Below are 21,525 nucleotides of genomic sequence, written 5' to 3'. Positions count from 1 at the left end.
ATTTTTATTGCTTAGATTGACTTCATGCATTTCTTCCCAGAGCCCATCATGTACTACGTGCCCTTTATCCTGACTACTCTCCAAATTGTTTCCTTATTTTCCAAAATATGAAAATTAAAACTCTTGATTCTTTTAAAATAAGGGAAAGCAGGTATCAGAGAAAATATAATCCACTAGATTCCAGGAAGGTAATTACAGAGTTGATTATTCAGTTATTATATAAAAACACAGGTGTAAATTGGAATACCACATTTTAACACATCCATCCATCTTTCTCGGTTCACAAGGGAGAAACACATCAACAATAGCAATTCATGCTTTGACAGTGACGGAAATACGAGCTAAGAAATACGGTATCATTGTTATCACTTTACAATATGCTTAATAACATGAAAGATACATGCCAATTAGAACTTTTTGATCTTTGAGTCTAGTTTTTACCACTTGCACAGTCCTCTGTCATAATTCATATTTGAAACTAACACAAAGAATTTTCCAATAAAAGGAAAATTCCTCTGAACTGCAAAATAAATCATGATCAATTAATATGAACACTATCAATATTGTTAATAGTATTATGGCTTTTAAAATTATAGAACTTTACTTTCCCATACTTAAGACTGTTTGTGTCTCTTGCTTGTCATGTCTTTTTCAGTCTGGAGCCCTCCTGCTACATTTACACTTTATTTTTTTAGTCCTTTATTAAACCACGCAGCATGTCTTCAGTCATCTTACTCTTCCTAATACCCATTCACCCTTTCACCTTGTCGAGGATAATTAGAATGTTAAGCTGTTTTTCCACAGTGTTAGCCAGTTAAGGATCACCAACAAATTTTGTAAGCTTAGTATATTCAATCACCTAGTCATTCAGTGTTTAAAAACCAACCTTACTGGGCCATATTTACTTTTTTGAAGCAACTTCTACTAAATATGAGAATGAAAATATCCATAATATAGGGTCAGATCAGGACAGAAACTTAAAAACTAAAACAATAAATTAAATAAGGGGGCTGAAATATAGCCCCTTAGAGTAATGGGCAGAAGTTGGGTGTGGTGGTGTATACATGTAATCCCAGCTACCTGGGAGGCTGAGGTAGGAGGATGGCAAAATGGAGGCCAGCTTGGGCAACTTAATGAGACCCTGACTCAAAATAAAATTTAAAAAGAGGTGGAGGTGTAGCTCAGTGGTAAAGTGCTTGCCTAGTAGCACAAGGCCCTGGGTTCAAACTCCAGTACTGCCAAAAGAGGGGGGAAAGGACAAGAAATATTCATTAATTGACTGCAGTAATTGGTTATTTTGCACAAACCCAACATTTCTCTAGTTCTGAGTGCAAAACTAGAACAATAATAACAAAAGTTCAGAATAAACAGGAGAATGAGAAGGAAGGAACCAAAATGTTAAGACCTGAACCTTTGAAACTGCTAGAATACACAGGGGAAACACTTCAAGACATAGGCACAAGCAAAGACTTCCTGAATAAGACTCCAATAGCTCAGGAAGTAATAGGAAGAATGGACAAATATGATTGCATCAAATTAAAAAGCTTTTGCACAGCAAAGAATCAACAGTGAAGAAAGCCTACAGAATGGGGGGGATCTTTGGCAGAGGATTAATATCCAGAATACATAAAGAGCTTTAAAAAACACCAAAAGAATAAATAATCTAATCAACAAATGGGAAAATGAATCAAACAGCCACTTCTCAAAAGAAGTATAAATGGCCAATGATTATATGAAAAAATGTTCAACATCTTTAGCCATTAGGGAAATGCAAATCAAAACTACACTGAAATTCCATCTTATTCCAGTCAGAATGGGCATCATCAAGAATACAAAATATAACAAATGCTGGAAAGGATGTGGGGGGAAAGAACCTTTCTATACCACTGGTAGGAATGTAAATGAACATAGCCTGTATAGAAATCAGTATGGAGGTTCCTCCAAAAAGTAAAAATACAACTACCATACTACCCAGCTATACCACTCCTTGGTATATACAGTACCTGAAAGAACTAAAGTGAGCATACCTGTATACCCATGTCTATCATGGCACAATTCACAATAGCCAAGATATGGAACCAGGGGTCTATGAACAGATGAATGGATAAAGAAAATGTGGTATACACACATAATGGGAAAGAACAAAATCATGTCACTTGAAGGGAAATGAATGGAACTGGAGAACATCATTTAAGAGAAATAAGCCAGACTCAGAAAAACAAGTATCACATGATTTATATGTGGAATCTGGAGGGGGTGATATGAAACTAGAAGGAAGACTGTTAGAGAAGATGAAGATCAGAAAGAGATGGAGGGAAGGGGAAAGAAAAAAAATGGGAGGATGGATACGAACAAAGTATGTTATATGCATGTATGAAAATGTCACAATGAAGCCTGGCATTCTGTATAATCAATATGCACTAATTTAAAAAAAGGAAGGAAGAAAGGCTGATAATAACCTAAGGGAAGAAGTGTAGTGAGAGCTGGTTGGGAGTCGATAAAGGCCCAGGAAAGCACAGTATATTTCAGGAGGTGAGATGGATTTTCCCTGGCCCTTGCTGTTTGACAGAACTGTCAGGCCTTGGTGCTCTTGTTTCTGGTGAGTGGAAAAAAAGGAGACACAGTGTCAGGCAATGAATGCCTTTGTCAGAACACACAGTGTAATAATGGTGTCCATCCACCCTATAAGAAGAAACAAAAAAAAGAGAAGAATGTTCCTGGAGACCAAGTTCTTGTGGTCTCTCTGCTGTAGAATCTTCTTGTGACTGGAAAGAAAGCTAGAGTTGTACTGGAGATAGAGAGGATGACTAAGAAGCTGTTCAGAACAATTGTGAGAATAAATACTAAGAAAAAAAATTCCATTTTAAATATCCATATAATGCAAGCTTCAAAGTGAGGTGGCGAAGTATATTTTGAGATAGAGAAATGAATATCTGTTGATATGGTAATATACTGTCCAAGTAAGAAAAAATGGCTTATAAAACAATGTATGTAATATAACTATCCTAATTATTATTTTTGTTTGTTTGTTCTTTGTTTTTTTGGTACTGGGGATTGAACTTGGGTCCTTGTGCTTGTGAGGAAGGCGGCGGAACCACTAAGCTAAATCCCTGGCCTCCTAATTATTATTTTAAAAATACTTTATCTAATGTAAGTCTGTAAAGTTCTATGTCAAAATACATCTGGGTATAGAATATATATATTTACCTAATTATTCATGTATTTTCTAATTACTCATGTATTTTCTATTGATTAAGGGAAAAAATGTATTGCTTGTATATTTATTAAAAAGTATATGGCCGTCTGCTGTGAAAAGCGCAAGGACCCGAGTTTGATCCCTGGTACCAAAAAAAAAAAGTATATGGGCTGAGGATTTAGTGCAGTGGTTCTGTCGCCTGCCTCACAAGCACAAGAACCTGAGTTTGATCCCCGGTACCAAGAAAAAAAAAGTATGTAAGAAGAGCTGTCTCGGGTCAGGGATTTCCCACCATTACGTTGGAAAGAGAAAAAAGTTAAAGGAAACGAAGGAAATCTTAGCTTCTACATCTACTCATTTACCAAGTCTTCCTATTGGGAACCCTCAATTTCAGAACTGATTAGGAATTGGTTTTTATAACACCTAAAAATAGGGAATTTAAATTTCAAAGTGATGTATACATTCATCATTACTTTTAGCTGTTAATTGTAAAGATTAAAATGTTATCATAGTGCCTGCTATACTACAGAACAGATTACTAACAGATTAATATCCTAAAGAAAATACAAAAAATTATTTTGGGGCATCTTTTAGGAAGAATAAAACATTTGGATAAAAATTTTAAGCTGAGGATTATGAACTAATTTTTAAACAAAATACTGTACTTTATTTTCCACTATTATTAGCACTCAAAATACACAGCTTGAATAATTACAAGAAACGTGGACTCAATAGGCCTAACTAGTACTCTGTATAATTACATCATGTAGCTATGCTTTTAGGAGGTGAATGCTAATTTTAGGAGGATATGTTCAATACATAGCTAAAAGAACGAACTATTTATTCAGGATGGAATGACAGTTTAATCTTTCTACATATCCTTGAGGTAACTCAAGGTATTTTCTAACTTGTTTATCTGTAGTACTACTAATAACAAGTAATAATATTATAAATTCTAAATTTAAGCCATTTTTATAAGCTTCATCAACTTCTCTCCATTCCACTTTGAAATTTCTCTATGCTCACTTGTTTTCATCACCCAGTCTTTTCAGGTTAATCACCTCAGCCCAACAACAACAAATAGCCTCTTAATTCTTTATCTGATGACCTTCTCATTTTAATTCCTCTTTTTTTCCCCTTAAATCTTTAGTTGCTTTCTCTTTACCTCTTTCTCTTTTGGGCCTGTAGTATGCTCAAGGGATTGTTTATTAAGGGAAGAAGGGAGGGCCTTCCCTGACAGCAAGATGCTCTGGGGCTAATAAGCTCAGTAGCTCCAAACTGTTCATTTCCAGATCCAGCAGGAGTTTTCTCAGGCCATACCTTCCATAACTGCTGGGCAGCATCTCCTCACAAGGTCCTTGCTTCTTTGTGTGGCACTATCCGCTATGAGCTCCTTCCCAACCACCCTAGCTGGCTTGTCCTTTCTCTCACTTCTTCACTCTCGCATCTGTGCTGGGGTCTTCTCTCTATACTTCCTCTTATTCATCTGACACACTCCAGTGGTTTCGCTCCCTCTCTCAAGCTGTTAACGCCCTCAATAAATCTCTCACAAGCTGCTTTTCTTCTTTTCCATTAAAGCTGTCCTAGTTCCAGAACCTCACTGTCAGTCCAAGTTCTCATTCCCAATGTCTTTTTTCCTGTAAGTCAGGCTACAAACTATGGACGGAATAGTCTTTCAAAGGCTCTGATTGCATCGGTCTCTTCTATTCAAATACCTTAAATGGCTCCCCACTATCAACTGTTCAAAGTGCAAACGTCTTGGTATGTGATTCAAAGGCCTTTGATTTGCCACTGTCCCTAAGTATCTGACACTTTGTTCACAATGTCTGAACTAGGTTAAAAATACATTGATTATGTCTCACCACACAGACTGAAAAGTTAGTCAGTATTCAAGGCTTAGTTCAAACTCCATCTCCAAGGTTCACCATCCCCATGGTGCAGAAACAATCTCTTCCTTCTTCATGTATAGAAAGTACTAGTACTGGGGATTTCTTATGGAACTGATGCCCTTATGCCTTGCTTTTATTTATTTTTATTTTGGGGGGGGTTTTTTTTTGGTTTTTTTTGGTACCGGGTATCGAACTAGGGACCTTGCATTTGCAAGGCAGGCACTGGAACCACTGAGCTAAATCCCCAGCTATTTTTTGGTTTTTTTGAGACATGGTCTCACTATGTAGTCCATGTTGGCCCTGAACTTGCTGTGTAGCCCAGACTGGCGTTGATCTTATGATCCTCCTGTCTCAGCAGCCTCCTGATTTCTGGGATCACAGACATGAGCCATAAAACCAGGTATTTCTTGCTTTTAAGGGATATGGGCATTTCTTAATTTCATTAATTGAATATGACTAGCAGTAAGAGTCTTGATTATTAGTTCTCCATAGCACCTTTCAAGGTAGTAGGCAATGTTTAAGTTCACATTATTCATTTCAAATTAAAGATTACTTATCCATAATCTGAGCATAAGTTTGCCTCTGCTTTATTTCTGAAGAAAAGATCTGGGAAACACATTAGCTAAATAAACAATACCTTATGTATGCATTTTATGTAAAATGTATATAGGAAGCAATGATGAATAAACTCAAAAAATCATTTAAAAGCATTTTCATCTGAATTATTGTACAAAAATAAATGTGAGCAATTTCTCTCCTAAACAGGTACCTAAGAGAATTGAAAACATATATCCACACAAAAACTTGTATATCCATATTCACAGCAGCATTATTTATAAATACCAAAAAGGAGCAACAACTCAAATGTTCATAAACTGGGGGATATACAGAAAGTCATATAGTCATACAAGGAATACTACTTAGCCACAAAAAGGAATGAAGTACTGACACATACTACAACATGGAGGAATCTTGAAAATATTATGCTATGTGGAGAAGTTAGACACCAAAAGCCCCATATTGTCTCATTATATTGACACAAAATGCTCAGAATAGGTAAATCCACAGAGATAGTAAATTACTAGTCACAAGGGACTAGAGTAATCGGGAGTGCCTGCAAACAGGTACAGGGTTTCTTTTGGAGGCAACGGAAATGCTGAAGAATTAGGATCATGGTAATGATTGCAACAACATTGTGGATACACTAAAAACCCAAACTACATACTTTGAAGTGGTGAATTTTATGTTATGTGAATTTTATTTCAAATTTCAAAATAAGATAAATAGCCTTATCTAGAAAGTAAGAACAATAATACCTCACAAAGTTCCTATGGGGCTACGAAATGAATAATGTGTAATGATTATTTCAAATAAGAAAACCTTATTTACATTCTGTATACTTAGTGATTTTTTTTTTTTGGTACCAGGGATCAAACTCAGGACCTTGCGCTTGCGAGGCAGGCAGCGACACCACTGAACTACATCCCTGGCCCTACTTAGTGATTTTTAAAAAAATCCTAAACTGCATTGAATAATCCACAATTTCATGGAGTAGTCCATAACCTTGTATCATTGGTGTGTTATCTAACCAGCTTTTCTTGTCATATGTGAATGGTATCTTGGATTTATCCTGCATATAGTACTAATAGAGCAGTACTTCACAGAGTTACTTAATTGTAATTTTCTCAGGGCTAGGGATTTAGCTCAGTGGCACCGTGCCTGCCTTGCAAGCACAAAGTTCTGAGTTTGATTCTGGATACCGGGAAAAAAAATCACAAATGTAATCTTCACTACAAGAGATAGCACAGCACGATAGTCATGGATATAGGCACAAAGCTGAGTTTAGGTCTAGGTTCTGCTACAGACCTTGGGCAAACAGCTAACCTCTCTGAACATCAGGGACGATCCATGTAAAGGGCACAAAAAAGAAGCCATAAAGGTTGAAATATTCACAAAGCACATATTGCAATACATGGCACTACCCAGCAAGCACTCCATAATCAGCAGTTATTATTACTGTCCTGTGGAATAACAAGCTTACATATTTAGTCTTAGATTACAAGACATAGCTGAGGCATTCCTAGGAATAAACAGTAGGTGGTCTGTATTATTAGGTTAAAGAATTAAAATAGGAAAAGATTCTTTGAAATTTCTACATGTTTTTCTAGAGCCATATAGATTCTCAAAGCACTGGTTTAGCCAAATGATTTTCTGCTTATTAGTTAAGGAAAAGACAGTTCTATTCAGAACTAGCACAAGCCCTGATACAAGTAGATACTAAGTACTTATTGAATAAATGAACAAAGAGTAAGGCATAACTGGCTATACCTAAGCACCAAAGCAGACCAAAAGCATTAGACAAATGTTCTAAAACAATATAGACAGATATTCTAAAACTCCCCATCAATATTACTAGAGTTATTGACTTGACTTTTGGTAAACATGATGCAAGAGATGTACATTCTTTTCTTTCCCTTCAAATTGAAGTCAGGTATCACAGCATTATGGAATTGTGAAGGTTTAGCTGTAAGATAGGGTCCTTGTATTCAAAATATTTGAAGACAGAACAGCAAATGATATAAAACATTACACACATTTTTGTTCATTATCTCGCTAAATTAAAAATTATGTGGTGATGCAGGCCTGTAATCACAGCCACTTGGGAGGTCGAAGCAGGAGCATCCAGAGTTTGAGTCCAGCCCAGCAATTTAGTGAGATCCTGCTTTTTAGAAACTGGGCTGGGATGTAGCTCAGTGGTAGAGCCCTTCCTAGCTAGCCCTTGGCCCTGAGTTCCATTACTGGGATTAGGGTGGGGAAAAAGTCACCTGGGAGTTTTCAGAAAAAGAAAAAGTTTCACACAGAGAGTAAACTTGACCCAACACATTGAAGGAAAGGTAAAATCTGGGTCAGCAGAGAGAAGCTCCAGAGAAGGGCTTTTTGGGTAAGGTAAATAAATAAATTCCAAAGGTACAGGCTGGATTGCGTATGGTGTGTTTTACAGACAGACTGACTTCAAAAGAACTGAAAAGATGGGCCCAAGAACACAGGAAATGAAACTGGATAAATGGTGAAGGAAAAATTAGAAAGGGTGTTGAAAGTCAGGCAGAAGTGAGTTGTAATGAAGTAGAAAATGGAACTACTGAGGCTCTCTGTAACAAGGAGCGGCATGCTAGAAATACCATTTAGAGAAGGTTATTCGGGACGCATTAGAAACATGAGACTGGAACGAAGGGAGACAATTGTGGTACTCCAGGAAGGAGGCCACAGGGGTACAGAAAGACAGTGTATTTTGGCAGCAATGTTGAGAATGGAAAATTAGAGGTTACCAGAAACAAGGAAGAGTTAGACTGGTCTAGGAGCTGGCTACTAGGCAAAGGGTTTTCACTATGGATTAAGAGCTAGACATTTCAGGGCAGGGGATTTAGCTCAGTGGTTCTGGCGCCTGCCTTGCAAGTGCAAGGTCCCGAGTTCGAGCCCCGGTACCAAAAATGAATAACTAAAAGCTAGACATTTTAAACACTAAAAAATATCTTCACAAAGACTAAATATTTTTCAAGAATAAATAGTTTCATTTGCCAGGGATGGTAGGAAGGCTGAGGCAGGAGTATCGTCACAAGTTCAAGGCCTACCTGGGCTACATAGTGAGTTCAAGTCTAGCCTGAACTTCATAATGAGACTCTGTCTCAAACAAAAAAAAGTTTCATTATTTTAGTTTATTGCAGGTGTTCCCCAAAATTTCACAGGTGCTTTGCTAACACCTTTCATGAAAATCTGCTTATGTAAGAATTAGCTGTAATACTTTCAGTTTAGGAACAAAGTTAACAGATCCAATACAGGATGGGAATCCCAAAAAGCAGGAGAGCAAAGAAACATTTTTCTTTATACTCAAATATGTGTTGTCTATTGGTTGGTTTCACCAGAAAAGCAACAAAGCCAAAAAAAAAAAAACAAAACCTAAAAACCTTTATGTTTTAGGCACTCTAAATCTTTCTTTTGTTTGGTACTGGGGCTTGAACTCAGGACCTTGTGCTTGTGAGGCAGGTGCGGTGCCACTGAGTTAAATCCCCAGCCCAGGCACTCTAAAATCCTAAGTCACAGTCCTAACTGTACCTACTAACAGTCCACTCAGATGAAAACACACACACTCTATTGAGAAAACAAATTTTAAAAATCAACACTTTGCCATGCTGCTTTCCTGAATTGTTCTATCAAATTGGGAGGAAATTCTCTGAAGTGAAACAAAGAAAAAAATGTTATTAAAGCTAAATTCATCAGACTATATAATCATTTTGACTAATCCTTACTAAATTTAGTCTACTCCAGCACCCTATTTCCTCCCATCCCCTTAGAATGCTTAGCAAATAAAATGGTATGAGGAAACTGGGCATGGCAGCACATGTCTGTAATCCCAAGACTCTGGGAGGCTGGGGCACAAAGTTCACAAGTTCAAGCCCAGCCCAGGCAATTTAGTGACTTAGTGAGACCGTCTCAAAAGAGAAATTAAAAAGGTCTGTGGATGTGGTTCAATGTGAAGGCTCTGGGTTCAATCCCCAGTACTACCAAAAAGAAAAAAAAAAGTGGAATAAATAAGGTCAATATATTTCATTCATGTGCTCATATTTTTTTTCTAATTGTTATTGTAATACTTATTGTATGATGATTTAATGTGTTGATATCTCTTCCTGTGATCATTTTTTGATGGAGCACTTAATGAAAATAAGCATGCCCCAAAACAGCAAAAATCAGCATAATTATCAGCCTCTGAGTTCATCTTTTACAATGTGTGGCCAGCCTTGTGATTCTCATACATTATTATTTAATCCTCACTACAGGGCGGGGGATTTGGCTCAGTGGCACTGAGCCTGCCTCGAAAGCGCAAGAATGTGAGTTCGATCCCCTGTACCCAAAACAACCACAAAAAAACCTCACAATAATGCTGTGAGGTAAGGATTATAATTAATTCCCATTTCATAGTTGAAGAAACTGAGATTTCAGGGAGATTGAAGGGATTTGAGCAAGGCCACAAAACTAGAAGATGGCAGAAATGTTCATCTGCCATTCTCTTGTAAATCATTAGATTCTACTCCCACCTCCAAATATTTGTGACCAAAACCAAAAGTAATTACAAGGAAGCTGGACATGTCACTCACTGTGTAAAAGAGTGACTCCTTGAACTAAAAAAAAATTGTATTCAAAGGACAGTGGGACACTGCTATGAATTAGACTTCTACTGTGCCCTCTTTGAGGATGACATGACTATTTGAAAGTAGTGACGGGATCTCAGTATCTTTTTTTTTTCCCGAGGTATTGGGGATCGAACTCAGGACCTTGTGTTTGCTAGGCAGGTGCGGTGCCACTGAGCTAAATTCCTGGCCCTCTCAGATTCTTTTTTTAATTTGGTCACAGGTTTTTTAAAAAAGTGCTACTACTTAGGTGAGCCAGTTTAAGGCTTAAGTAGGCTGACTGGTGACATCAAAATGCTTTAAAGAGTATTTTCTTAGACTATCCAGGGACCTGAGCAACTTGTGTAACTCCTAGCAGTGAAATTAACCTTTCAAAGATACTTCTTAGTACAAAAATATATTCATAAGACACTTCTAAAAATAACCCTTCATTGTAATTCCCTCCTTATGTATCTGGGCACAGATGTCATATTTCCTCCACAAAGGCTTCCTTTTATGTTGCAACAGTAAGAATCTCAACTGCGAGCTGAACCAGAAAAATCTAGGAGTACAAACTCCTTCATAATAGGTGATCTTTAAAAAAAAATTTAATAGTTTATATAAACAGCCTAAATGTGATGGGACAACATCCATATATCTTAACTCTGCAATCCTTTTAACTTGAAAATTCTGTAAGTTATAGCTTTAAGTTCTTCCTCCCTTCCCCCTCTTTTTTTCTGCTAATGTGTGGCCTTCCAGAAAAGGGTCAGTGTGATCTTTGCAGACTGGAGACAAGGCGTATGATCTTGGGAAACCAGAACATAGAAGGTTTGGCACATGTCTGGTCATTCGGAGGGTAAAACTTGTCATCTGAGTACGGCAAACTGTTAGAACTGGTTAAATAAACATGCACAAATTAATAGTATGCAGTTAGCAACTTCCACTTTTCCCTTTGACTAGTGCTGTTTTGGCAGGCAGCCATATAATCTGCAATAATCTGTCACTGTGAAGCACCACCCACTTCCTCTGTCCCACCCCCATTCAAACCATGACTGGGATACTTGTGGGCAGCCATTGTAACACTCAGATAATCACAAAAATCCTCTTTCTTTACAAAAGCTGAAATTCATACAATTTATACTTTTAAGTCTTTAATATTTATGAACCTTAAGGACAAAAGCATATGCCATATAGCATCAAATTTCAAAGATTATTTGAAAATTTATATTTCCTTTTTTTATGCAGTGGATACAATACTCCCCCACAATGAGTAATAGTCACAGCAGCGTTTCTTAAATGCAAAATGCATCCTATATGTAAAACCTAATTTATACATAAAACATGTTTTGGATATCAAGGTTACATGTTAGCCTACATACTTCATTTAAGCCATGTTCTAGGAGCCTAAGGAAGTTGGTAAAAAAAAAAAAAACTATTAAAGTAGCTTTACAAGTTTATAAAATGTTTTGCCTTAACTTTAACATATAAACCATGGGATGTCAAATTAAAAAGTATCTTCTTGCCTATTTTATCAGATTTCATTTTATGAACTAGAGTAGCCCCATAAGTTATTAATTATCTCATAGCTAAGATATCTTATTTTCCTATTTTAATAAGTAACTAACCTCATGTACTGAAATGATAAAAAAAATTACAAAACAGTAAATGTGACCAGATAATTTGATCTTTCTGTTTCTAAATTTGGTATTATATTCAAGAAATTCCTCTGCTTTCTATTCTATTTTCTCTCTGTGAAAAAAAAAATAGGAAGTGTGATATTTTTAAAGATCTATAGGATGAATAGTGTGCCATTTTGGACCGCTTAACTTTGAAATGTTGTTTTACAGAAACAATATCATCCATTACCATAAGCTAAATCATTTAATAAAGATTATCTTTAGTATATATAAGTTTTTTGTTGTTAAGAGACTCTTTTGCCAAGATTGTGATATTTTACTGGCAGCTAAGCATTTAGTTTACTTATCCAGAAGAAAGGAAAATAAACAAGTCTAAGTTTTGAAACACCAACCCTAACACTTATTTGTAGAATATCAAACTACAAATTAAAATAAACAGAGCATATGAATCCAGTGACTTTTGAGGCTGACTACTCTCAGCTGGACTTTGAGTGAAAGCATAAACATTCGCATGAAATTCAACAAAGTTTAAATTACTCCTATTCACGAACAATGTTTAGACACAAACTATAATAAAACATTAAACCATATTTATAATAAAATAAATGCTGAGTAAGCTTACTCACAGTAGAATGTCTCAAATACATGTCCTATATTTTCATTCCAATGGTAAAGACTTTAAAATTCTTTATTTAGCTATAGCAGTCAATAAGTTTGCCCCAGAGATGGCTTTCTTTAAAAAGCTGCCTCTTACTCACAGGAAAGATAAAACTGAACTGAAGTTGTAAGAATACCACCCAGCTTATCAAGCACCTTCATCCTGAGAAAGGAAGTTATTACAGACACTTAGTTTTATAAGTGAGGCTTAAAGGGTGTACTTCCTGGTCAGACAGTTAACGTCAACAGCATTTTATACAGCTTTACATTTCGACATTTTTGAAAGAATTTTCTGCAAAATTTTCCACAATTCTTCCCCCAGTCCATACAAAAGAAGAAAAGTTGCTCAAGCTAAATACATATTACATAAATATCTAGGATAATCTATCAATGTTTACTGTGAAGGTAGCATGTAAATATCAGAACAAGGTATCATTACCAGCAATACTATCAACTTAAGTTTTAATCATTTTACATTTATGCATCCTCCACCCACCTCCCCACAAAGGTTCCACAGGGCAAAGTATTAGAAGGAAAAGAAAGAACTTAATAAAAGCAACTCACCAATTCCTTGATAATGAAGAAAAGGCAAATAACCATTCACATCCTAATTTTCAAATCTAAAGCTAATTTTCTTTTAAGCATACATATACACACATATATCTTTGGGAAACCTTGTATTATTTTAATAAGGCATTGCAGATAAAAAGTATGATCTGAGTGCCGCATATTACTATCAGTACTGCAAGCTGAAGTATTTCCTGTTACAACTCCCATTGGTTCTCACACGTGCAAGTGCCTCTGGGTGGTGCCAGTCTACCCCTCCTTTTGTAAGTGATCCACAAGAGGAGGGTTGAGGCTGGCACAATCAGTGTTAGGAACATTTAGGACAGAACCACTTTGAGCTAATTCTGGGAGGCTCCCAAACAAGGGTAATTATAAAGTGATGATTACCTAATTCGAAAGGGCTGGGGAAAATTTATTTTAACAGACTTTCATGGTTTTTCTAAGATGCACTATTTCTAAGAATGTGACTTCACTCAATAAATACTTATTAACTCCCTTCTCTGTGCAAAGCACTGGTCCAGGCACTAGAATACAAAAATGAACAAATCAAAGTCCTGGTGGTCATTCATATACTAAAGAGTGGACTTCTGAGGATTTTGTATATAATGAGAAAACCCACATAGAGGCAGAGAATAAAGAAAACTTGTATGGAAATCTGCAAAGTCAATTGTAATTAGTGGTCACTACTAAAAAGCACTGTAATAAAGGTCACTACTTTAAGTCTCAAAGAACTTTTCCAAAACCTGGTGCACAAAAAGGATTTTTATGTTTTCAGTGTTTCAAAAGTGTGTGCTGGAGGCAATGGCATTCACTCCAGCAGTGAAAAGGAAAAACTTCTCACCATGATTCACCAGTGACTAAGTCCTTTTAATTCAGGCTTAAAACACATTTCAAACTCAATTACTTGTACATGCAAGAAGGGTGATAACAACCCCAAATTAACATCACAAGCTTGATTTGGCCAATTTTCAGGGTCAATATCAGCATCTAAGAAAAACAAAATAAGTGTTTTTAAGGGGCTAATGCTCCTATACTGAACTTTATTATGATATTGGCTTTAGACTCTAATGCCTAAGGCCACGTTAGCAAGCTTCTATTAGACTCTGTTACAAAGAACAGTCTTTTTAGGTTTTAGCTAGACTGAAACACAATCATCTTGGATGTATGGTGTAGCGGTAGGAATGGGTTTTATTCGCAGTCAACAAAACAAAAAAAAAGTAAATTCAAGATTGCTCAAAGAAAAATTTTAAAGCCAGAGAATAAAATGTGCAAACTCTACTCTTCTAAGCTATACTTTACTGCCTTAGGATTTTACTTCCTTATATTTAAAATAACAAAACCCTGGGCTGGGGATTTAGCTTAGTGGTTCGGGTGCCTGCCTTGCAAACGCAAGGTCCCAAGTTCAATTCCTGGTACCAAAACCCCCCAAAAACAAAATAACAAAACCTTTTTGGGCAACAAACTACAGGAATTACAGAAGTCAAATCTCTCTAGTTAGTCATTCAATGAGACCAGCAACTATTCCATGCTAGGTACTATTCTATTAGTTGAGGTTACAGCAATTATTAAAACAAAAATCTCTGCATTTAGGGATAGTGATGTAGATCAGTGACAGAGTACTTGCCTAGTATATGTGAGATCGGAGGCTAGATCTGCAACCCTGCAAAAACAACCACCTCTGCCTTCATGGACCCTCAATTCTAGTGTAGGGAATGTAAGACAAATACAAGACAAAATATTTGGTATGCCAGAAGGTGGCACATGCTATGGAGAATATAAAAGATGGGGACTATAATAAGTTTATTTGTGCACAGCTGCAAATTGCTTCTATCATAAAGTAAGGTGTTTTGCTTTGGAGGACCAAAGTATTAAACTTTCCCAGACTCTGACTCAAGCAAACAACCACATTCTGTTACAAATAACAGATAATCTTATTTCATTTGTTACTAATATCTAGAAACAGGAATACAAAGTTCCAAAGATCAATCTAATAAAAAAAACCACCTAAGGAAGTAAAATAACAAATCCCAAACACTAAGCATCAAAGTATACTTTAGGGATGACTGATTATCAATGTTAAAATTGAGCATATGAGTTTCCATATACTTACTACCACTAGCTACAAATTTACTGTCAGGGTCAGAAGTGAATTCATCCTTAGGGATTATGCCTGCTATCTTCAATGACACCAAAACTTATATTTTATAATTATCTTTAGCTATTGTTTTGAACCTAAAATAAATATTTAAATTTAATACAATTCAATAATTAAGATTCCAAATCACTTAGATGTGTAAGAAAGACATGGTACTTTTAAAATCTAGGACATGGACATCTAGGAAGGATAAGACAAATACAAACCTTAAAATGTAATACAAGAAAGAATATTATCTAATAAGAAAAGGTACAGAGGGCTACAGACGTAGCTCAATGGCAGAGTGCTTGCCTATCATGCACAATGTGGGTTTAATCTCCAGCATTGCAAAAAAAGAAAAAAAAAGTACAAATCAAGTTAGGTAAGTCAAAGGAGAGACCAGCAACGAGATGATCAGAGAAGGCCTCATAAAAGATGGCATTAGAGGCAGGTCTGGAAAACGAGGCACCAAAGATATCTAGGAAAAAGGAAGGGCAGGAACAAAGGCCTGATGGCAGCAAAGCAGAAAGTACTTGATCAGTAAGCAGGCCAGTCTGGTCGGGACACAGCTGTGTGTCCGTGGTGTGTGTGTGTGTGTGTGTGTGTGTGTGTGTGTGTGTGTGTGTGTGTGTGTGTGTGTATTAGGAACCTAACAACAGGTTCATAAATCTGTGCTGAACCGAACAGGTCATGAGAAATTATTAGATGTTTTGAACATGTAAATGACAAAATCAGAGCTGTTCAGGAAGAATACGAGGAAAGATGAAAAAAAAGGGGACTGGGAGACTGACATAGTAGTCCCTCTTGAGCCTTGCTAAGATCCTCTTTTTAATCTTCTTGGACCATGAAGGACGGAAAATGTACTGTGGTGAAAAACCAGATCCAGCTGGGGATTTAGCTCAGTGGTTCCGCCGCCTGCCCTGTAAGCACAAGGACCAGAGTTTGATCCCCGGTACCAAAAAAAAAAAAAAAGAAAGAAAAACCAGATCTTGGGCTGGGATGTAGCTAAGGGGTAGAGCACTTGCCTAACATGTACCAGGCCCTGGGTTTGATCTCCAGCACTGCAAAACAAACAAACACGCAGATCTAGGTCACAGTGGTCAGTTTACCACTGCCATTTCCACGTGACCCTAGGAAGTCATTTAACCTCTCTGATTCTCAATAAACCTATGTGTCTATTACTTACTTTTTTGGAACCATGGGATTCAGCAAATGATTAGATACCGAGAGTAGAGCAAAAACAGCAATAAAAAATTGTTTCAAGTGATTAAAATAAGTAGCTTCCATTTATTAAGCAATTACTAGGTGTTTGTCACTGCACATGGCACTTTACATAAATCACTTCATTTCTTCCAAGAATCCTAAGAGGTATCTGTTCTCATTTTATAGATGACAGAATTGAGAGTTTTAGGCCTTAAGTAACTTACTTGGGGTCAGGTAGCTGACAGAGTAATAGGGACAAAAAAGGGTGCACAGGTCTTTCTGAGTCTAAGGCTCTTTTTCTTTCCACTGCACCATGCTGTTTTTATGTGGCAGATGAATTGTGCTAACATTTATTCTTCTATTGCAAAGGAATCACTGTCTCTCTTTTTTTTTTGGTACCGGGGATCGAACTCGGGTCCTTGCGCTTGCACAGCAGGCAGCAAAACCACTGAGCTAAATCCCCAGCCCTACAGTCTCTTTTAACAACCCTCTGGTGAACTAACACCTTCAATGGGGATGAGTAACAGTGTGTGCAAAGAAATATAATCTATTAATTTGCTAATCATTAATTCATTTACTTGTTCAGTTCACATTGAGTACCCTTCATATGTTGTGCTTGGCATTACAATTGACATGTGGAATGCAAGGATGATAAGATCCATCTCTGTCCTCAACACACTCTCATGCTAGTAAGTGACAAACATGTAAGTGAGCTGGCATGCGACAGTAAAGAAAAATTATTTTTATTTTTATTTTTTTTAGTATAGAAAATTTTGAAAAAAAATGAGAGAATTTTGAACAAGAGACAATGAAGGCATCAAGGTATGTAAAGCTTATTACTGTAATTTTGTATCTCTATCAAATCATGGCCTTGATCATTTAAAAACCACATTTATGTGCTTTTAAAACATTTGTGTATTTATGTACACAGTCTTCAAAAAATACAGGCTAGAGCCGGGGATTTAGCTCAGCGGTGCCGCCACTTGCCTCCAAATGTAAGGTCCCAAGTTCGATCCCCGGTACCAAAAAAACATACACATACACAAAAGAATACAGGCTAAATTTCTTTGGTTCCCATACCCATTCATATGGAAGCATAAGGCTCTATCTTAATCTTTTCATTATATTTTTAAATAGAAAATAAACAGTTTAAATGAACAAACATATAGCATAATGGTTTCACATACTTAGTTTCTTGTAATGTAGTTTTAGTTTTATTTTTATTTTTTGGTACCAGGGATCAAACTCAGGACCTTGCACTAGCAAGGCAGGAGCAGTGCCACTAAGCTAAATCCCAGGCCCTAGTTTTATTTTTTAAATAAATGAAAAACAATTCTCACAGAATTCCTACCCTCCTCGATACCCCCTGACCCCAAGGAATAAAAACATAGGCCCTTCCTATCACTAAAAATCCTATTCCAATGAATCTCTCTCATCATCATCTTTGGATCAATAGCATAACATAATGTGGCTGAAATGACTACTTTAGTAATCACTCATGGGAGTATCAGAGTACTTTCTATTCTTTTCTTTTCTTTTTTGGGTACTGGGGATCTAACTCCAGACCTTACGCTTTTGAGGCAGGCAGCACCACACCTGAGCTAAATCTCTGGTAGCACTTTCTTTTCTTACAAAGAAATAAATTTAATGTTTTGTCTTTGAAAATGATCACATGTACCAGGCAGAAATGAGCTAACAAGACAGTGAAAGAATTTATCCACTAAAATATTTCTATTACTTTGTAATTATTGGTACTAGATTCCCAATCCTTCCACAGACCATTTCATACATTCTATGCACTACATCATGAATATATGCTCTTTCTAAATAACCTTATTTGTTAATTGGTCTTATTTTTACTTGAATTCTACTTAATAAATTTAATGTAAAAAATTACACTCAAAACTTCTTATAGTGTCTTTTATTTTAAATATGTTTGCTGTTGTTCCTCTAAACTGCAAAACTTCTATTTTATAGGGGAGGACTTCTATTAATGGAATTTTCATAATCACATCATGTTATACAGTCTCTGAAGCCACATAAGAACTGTTTTACAGCAAAATCCCTAAACAGAACATGCCCTCTAGTTATTATCACCCTGATGAAAAATGACTTCAGTGATTTTTGTATTGGATTTAATCTAGCAGATCTAGGGGGTGGGCAGCATAGCTCCCACAGTAGAGCATTTGCCTGGCATGCATGAGGTCCTGGGTTCCATCCCCAGCACCTAAAGAAGTGGACAGATCTAGGTAAACCTGTACAACACATCTTTGGCATCTCTGGGAAATAATACAGCATTCCTTTCTCTCTACTTGTGTTGCCCATTACTAAACAGAGGCAAAAGATCCCTAGTAAGACACATTCTAAACTGAAACAAGAAATATTTAAATAACTGTGAAATGATACAATAATTACATTCTCCATCATTTTTCTAAAACCCTCATGTTCTGAGTCTGCCTTTAAAAAGCAGCCAGTGAAGAAGTGAGAAGCAACAGACATATTGAGAAAAAAGATTTTTAAAAATTCAAATAGTAAACTGGTTATAACCATAGCAAAACGTGTGCATTTGAGGGAACATCTGAAGGGTAGTTGGGGGCAGTATTAACATATCCTAGGTAATATGAACAAATAGTTTATTAGTTTAATTTTTACATCTGTCAAACTAGAAGGCTGCTTCCCAATTGCCACTCCTACTGTTTCCCACTATCTATTTCACCATTTTAATAGCCACACACTTGTTTCCTACCAAGAGATACAGTGTTTGGGATAAATAGGCTCCCTGCCCCGAGCTTTGTCCTGGAATTTTTGCCTACAGCTCAGTCCTGGTAGCTTTGGGTATCTAGTGCTAGTAGTTTAGTGACTCCAGTATCTCTTTTTAAAACTTAGTTTGACTAGGACCGGGGATTTAGCTCAGTGGTGCCGTCCGCCTCAAAAGCGCAAGGTCCTGAGTTCAATCCCCTGTACCAAAAAAACCCCAACAAACAACTTAGTTTGACCTTCTGACTGTTCAGCTCATCAGAGTTAACCTCAATTCCAAACCTAGTATACAGTACAGTCCCTTAAAATCTCCATTGTAAACACTGATACTGATGTGCCGCCAAATCTAAAAAAGTTTCTTAACTCTTTGAGTTAAAATGAAAAAAAACAAAAACAAAAAAATCCAAATCCAGCAGTGCAGGAAAATATAAAGATGAAAATAAACATCCTAATTAATCCAAAATGTGGCTCTCTGGAAGGAAGGATCCCTTTCCCTTTCAACTTCTTGGAGTGGGCTGGAGAAGCTCTCTCCCAACTTTCTACCCAACATTTTCAACTGAGGTCAGGAATCCCCCACTTTCAAGGATCCACATCAAACTCAGAACTGAATCGGAAGCCAGCGGGCGAGCGAGAAGAGGTCAGGCAGCACAACTCTAGATTTTCTCAAGCTCTTCCCGCCAGCCCCTCGAGCCCCTGCGTTCCACTCCGGGGAGGTTTCATTATATAACCCCGGCTCCGCAGGGTCCCCCTACTCTTCCCTCAAGGAGACGGCGGATTCCCAGACCTGGGAGCAGCGCCCGCGTCCCCTCGTCAGTGCGGCCGGCAGTTCCTACTCAGCTGACGCCGCTACCCGGACCCGGGCTCCCCACTGCGGCAGTCTTGGGGGGTCCCGCAACTCGGCCAGCGCCGGGCTCCCGCCCCTCTCTGCCCCAGGCCCGCAGTGCGCAGGGCAGGGGCCCCGCCCCGCCCCCCCCCCCCGCGCCCCTCTGGGTCTCCTGTCTTAAGCCCCCTTAAGGTGCCCTCCGTTAACCTGGCCCTTGAGGGTCTCTCCTGTACTTTCGGTATCGGCCCTCCCAGGGTGCCCAGCCCTCACCCCTTCTTGGGACCCTTCCCGCGACTCCACTCTCCTGGTCCCTCTGGGGTGCCCTTCCCTCACCCTGCCCCAGCTCTTCTCGGGGACCCTTTCCCTCGCCCCGCTGTCCTCGCTCCCTTTACCTCTCCCCTCATCCCACCGTCCTGGTTCCTCTCTGGGTGCCCTCCGCTCCTCCCGACGTCCCGGTCCCTCTTGGGGTCTCCCCGCCACAGTGCACCCTGTCAGAGCCGCTCCCGGAACTCCCCTTGCTCGGGTGGTGCACAACCTCACTCCGTCCAGGGTCCCCTCGCCTGGGCGCACGCTGTCACCACCCCGCGCCCCCTGCTCTCACCTTAGACCTGCTGTCACCACCTCCGGGCCCGGCGCCGCCGCCGCCAGCGCCGCCGCTTCCTCTCCCTCACACTTGTTCCCGAGTCGCGCTCCGGCGGCGTGTCCCCTGGCGGACCACCGGGTCGGGTCTCTGGGTGCCGGATCCGGCCGCGCGCAGCCTCCGCCCGCGGATTCCGTGTCGCGCTCCACTCTCCACACTGGACCCCACGTCCCGCGCCACCCAGACCCTCCCGCGGCCGCCGCCGCTGCTGTCCGAGGTGCGGCTCCTGCCAGGGGTGACCAATCGCACCCGACTGCGCCGAGCGTGCTCCGCCCCACCGTCTCGGTCCGCCCGCCCCCTGCCTTGACCACGCCCCCAGCTCTGCTCCGATAGGCTCTCTACTGACCTTCCCTGACCGCAGAGCATTGGACCGAGGCCGGATATAGGCATTCGATTCGACATGCCTGGGAAGCCGAGCGGTCGATGGTGCCCGAGGATTGGCGGAGTTGATGGTGGGAGGGACAGGCAGGGGCGGGGCTTCCTCAGACGCGGAAGACTTTGCAACTTCAGTTACCGCAGGTCCCGCCTGGGGTGCGGTTAGTCATGTTTGTGCTTCTCTGGGGTCAAAGTTCAGGGTACTCCTCCCCACGCCTTTACTTTTTTGGGGAGACCCCCAGGCCAGAAATTTTGAGGGAGGATCCTGCTCTCTCGCTGGACGTATTTCTTAGCCTTTTTAGTAATTCTGCTGTAAATTAATAGACCGTTTATTCGCCTAGGACTTGGAAATATTTCCTGGATCCCTGGCAGGGGAGTTGCCTTTTCTTCCATTGCGTTCAGCAGACGTCAGTTTAATACTGTTGGGGGAAAAAAAACTAGTAGGTGCATTCTCTGTACAACTACACGTTCGACACGGACTGGTC

At 38.9% G+C, this 21,525-nt stretch overlaps 1 protein-coding gene across 6 annotated transcripts in view; it reads right to left on the bottom strand.

Moving 5' to 3' along the window:
• Positions 1-20,911, bottom strand: part of Taok3 (TAO kinase 3) — a 189,319-nt gene extending 168,408 nt beyond the window's left edge. For 3 of the 6 annotated variants that reach the window (XM_087198101.1, XM_087198100.1, XM_021257381.2), the window contains exon 1: positions 20,627-20,907. The gene's annotated coding sequence lies outside the window, so the exon portion shown is untranslated. Of the gene's footprint in view, positions 1-13,105; positions 14,017-20,626 lie in introns of those variants that run through there. The other 3 variants (XM_087198102.1, XM_021257377.2, XM_004843693.4) reach the window with 2 other exon arrangements.
• Positions 20,912-21,525: the final 614 nt, after the last annotated feature.

The sequence above is a fragment of the Heterocephalus glaber genome, unplaced genomic scaffold (assembly GCF_053883595.1).
Source record: "Heterocephalus glaber isolate CG9 unplaced genomic scaffold, H.glaber_assembly_v1.0 deba00001687, whole genome shotgun sequence".
In the NCBI taxonomy this organism is placed as follows: Eukaryota; Metazoa; Chordata; class Mammalia; order Rodentia; family Bathyergidae; genus Heterocephalus; species Heterocephalus glaber.
This window is presented reverse-complemented; position numbering and strand designations above follow the sequence as displayed.